General features: G+C 49.0%; 1 pseudogene; it reads right to left on the reverse strand.

The window, feature by feature from the left end:
- Window positions 1–588: 588 nt before the first annotated feature.
- LOC126536071 (U2 spliceosomal RNA) lies at window positions 589–743 on the reverse strand (annotated as a pseudogene).
- Window positions 744–3,759: the final 3,016 nt, after the last annotated feature.

Below are 3,759 nucleotides of genomic sequence, written 5' to 3' on the forward strand. Positions count from 1 at the left end.
CGCCGACGAACCTCGGAGTGCCCTAAATAATTTTAAGCAATACCTTGTTAGAGCCAGCCTAGTTTCTACTGTGACGTGACGTCATGACGCAGAAGGTCACTGCGAGGTTCTGACCTTCGCCTGCTGCGCTGATACTTCGGCCCTCACAACGAGTGTCAGCACAGGGGCGAATGTCAAGACGACGCAGTGTCTTGCTCCCAAGTGACCAAACTAGGCGTCATGATAGAGCAACCTCTTGTAAACTCGAGTAAACCGATATGGGTTGAAGAAAAACTAGTAAATTACGTTATTTAGGGCACTCTGAAGGTTTCCAATATGTTTTAGCGCGAAAGTCCTATGTCGACCTCCACCGAAAATTAATCCCGTGTACGTTGCCTTCACGCAATTGCACGACATCGCGATTATCTTTGGCGACAGCCGCGAAGGAAACCATAGATGGTCTGAGACACGGACCTCTCTGAGCATGCCGCACGTGTTACATTGCCTTTCTTTTCTTTTTTCTTTTTTTACAGCGAAGCTGTGCGTGGCTATACGTTTTGGAAAGAATTGCGCGCGTCTATCGAACCGTGTAGATCGAAAATTTCTCCCCATACGTGGGCCGATCCCGAAGATAGTGCAATACCTGGCCGACCCACGGCGGAGGTAAAGCAGGCCTTAAGCGCTCCGCCAACTTGCAAAAAATAAGTTTATTATCTTAGATCGAACTACACCCCGTATCAGATGCTACACTTTGACCTACGTCTGCCCTGCCTACGTTCGCACTGCCTTCTCTTTGTCGGCGTTCCAAGCGCTTTCGTATCTCCTTTCCTTTCCTCAGCTCTCCCGTGGTGGCGGCATGCCCAGGAATTAGGGACATTTCGTTCAGTTTCCTTTTTTTCGCCACCACGGGGCGTATCAACCTCAAAGATTTCGAAAATCGCGCCATGACTTATGCCATGACGCACAACTAAAGAAAACACAATAAAAAGAAGCACACCCTGAAAATTCCTTCAGGGTGTACCCTTCCCCTTGGTACAGGAAAACGAGTGCGCTTATGTATCAGCGTTATCTCGAAGACGGCTAACTACTTGCTTTGCTGGCAATAAATCGACGATTTTGCTGGACACCTGGCCCGACAGCACGTCGGCACCGAAGTCTTGTCTGGCCGAGATAACCGCTCCCGCGAGGCTTCCGTTGAATACGTTTTTTTAGCGTTTTTTTATTATTATTATTTTTGCAATCCGGTGGCCACGGACTTGCGGATACGTCAGGCTTCTGTTTCATGGGTTTCCTATAGAACCAGCGTGACCCATTGTTAAGAAGCTTTAGCTCGAGCCGATATCCGCGTGCCGGCTACTCAAATACATGTAAAACGGAGGAATGCTTTTATGCGAAAACCGCCGAACCGAGTTGAACCAAATTTGTTGCATTTAAGAAGCAAAGTTAAATTGCAGTGACTGCAGTAAATATAATTTTGATTTAGACAACAGAATTTTTCACAACAATTGCAGAAAATCGGTAATCTTGTAGAAAAGAATAGAAACAAAGTTTACAAATCAGCAACTCAGTCATGCAAAATAAATACGCATTTCTATAAACTGCATCCGTTGGAGTATCAAAAGCGAGCAAATTTTATGCACGAATTTACAACTTACGTGAATATGTTACAATGTTAGAAGGGTGTTGCTAATGCAACATTAACAAATTAATTAGTGGTATATTTCAGGGTGGCGTATGATATACCGTTGCTGTCTGCTTTAGGTGTATTATGAAGCGCAGTTTGGAGAATTGCGACATCGTGTTTAGTTACTGGGGTAGGGTTCTACACGTCAAGGTCTGTATATTGAAAATTTTTTATTTTTTTATTTGGCGTAAAGAAAGTAGACAGCTTAAATAAAATATCGCTTTCTGAAATCACTACATATTAATGTTTTCTTTTAAATTCAACATAATTAATTATATTGGGCGCAGTGGTTGATCTGAAAAGGGAATGCCGATTTCCCATGTATATAGATATGAGCCCCCGAGATGAAACGGTAAAAGACATCACGATTGCTGCGGTACAGCACATCCGCAGGTCTCCAAGCGACAATTGTTATTGACAAAAAACAACACTTAAACATGTTACCGCAGAACTCATCTCATGATGACTGCCGAGAGTAATACTTATCATTCGAGCATGCAGCAACGCACCACATTGACACATGCATGTTGCGTGTTTCTTGTGGCCGATGCACGCGGGCGCCCCGACGACGAACCCTCTCTGGCTCTCGAGCTGTCGCTGAACTGGCAGCGGTTCAGTTATCCTTTGTAAATACACTTTGTAAATAGTCTCCAGTTCTTATTCCTTCGTTCGCGTAACATTTTGGTGGAGGGTGCCGTTCCCCGTCCTCGCCACGGAGTTCCGCAGCGGCCGCACCGTCCTGCATTCCGCAATGGCTCTCGGTGACGACCCCTCATCTGCTTCTACTCCTGCGACCCCACCAACCACGTACGTTACGCTTACCAACCCCCGCGATCCTGGCATATTTTCCGGCCAAGATAATGTCGAATTTGATGACTGGCTCACCCTGCATGAGCGTGTTAGCCAAAACAACCGCTGAGACCCTACCATTATGCTAGCCAATGTCCTCTTCTATTTGAGCGGAACTCCTCGTGTCTGGTTCCGGACACACGAGGACGAGATCCCTAGACGGGATGCTTTCAAGGAGAAGCTGACCAACCTCTTTGGAAATCCCAACGGTCGGCAGCTGGCTGCTAGAAAAGAGCTTGCTACCCCAGTTCAGTCTTCTACTGAATAGTATTTCTCGCACATACAAAGAGACGTGCTCGCTCTTTGCCGGAAAGTCGGCGACAAAATGGCCGATGTTGGAAAAGTCGGCCACGTACTTATGAGGATCGCGGACGATGCGTTCAACTTGTTGGTCTTCAACAATGTGTCCACCATCGACGTCATTGTCAAGGAATGTCGCCGCTTTGAGCTCGCCAAAAGCCGCCGCGTCATTCCACAGTTCTCCCGGCTCCCTAACACGGCTGCGACGTCGTGTTGCATCGAACTTACCGCTTCACTACCCTTAAATGAGCGCGTCACCCGTATTTTTCACCGCGAGCTCGAGGCTACAAGTCCTGCGCTGTTCCATCCATGCCCACTTGACCCCATTATTGACCAACCAGCCCCAGCGATCTCTCTCATTCGGGCAGTTGTGCGGCAAGAATTTGCCAACCTCGGTTTTCCTGCTGCCTGCTCCGTCTCCCAACCTGACGCCCGACCGGTGGCGACACCTACGCCTCACAGCGATCGGTATTCCCCTCCCAGATACCGCAACCCTACCGAGTGGAGGACTCCGGACGACAAGCCCATTTGCTTCCGTTGCCTCCACATTGGCCACGTTGCTCGCCAATGCCGCACCTCCTGGACGTCGCCGTACTCGAGCTCCTTTTCCCCCGTCTCCTCGCCCATAGGCCGACCCGCGCCGTTACTCGCCACGCCGTATGCCTCCTACCTCAGGCGTATCCGTCGGTGACAGTCGTCTTGCACGCTCGCCGTCACCTCAGCGCCATCGGTCCCCGTCGCCCCAGCTGCGCCACTTTTCGTCGCCGACCAATTATTGACCCTCCCGGACGGAAAACTAGACCATGCGTATTATCTTCGTCGTGTAGAAATCCTCCATTGACGCTCCCAACGAACCAGAACTTGCTTGATGTTCACGTCGACGGTGTCCCTTTGACGACGTTATTAGATGCTAGAACCCAGGTGCCCATAATGAGTTGTAACCTCCG

Source organism: Dermacentor andersoni, chromosome 4 (genome assembly GCF_023375885.2).
Source record: "Dermacentor andersoni chromosome 4, qqDerAnde1_hic_scaffold, whole genome shotgun sequence".
In the NCBI taxonomy this organism is placed as follows: domain Eukaryota; kingdom Metazoa; phylum Arthropoda; class Arachnida; order Ixodida; family Ixodidae; genus Dermacentor; species Dermacentor andersoni.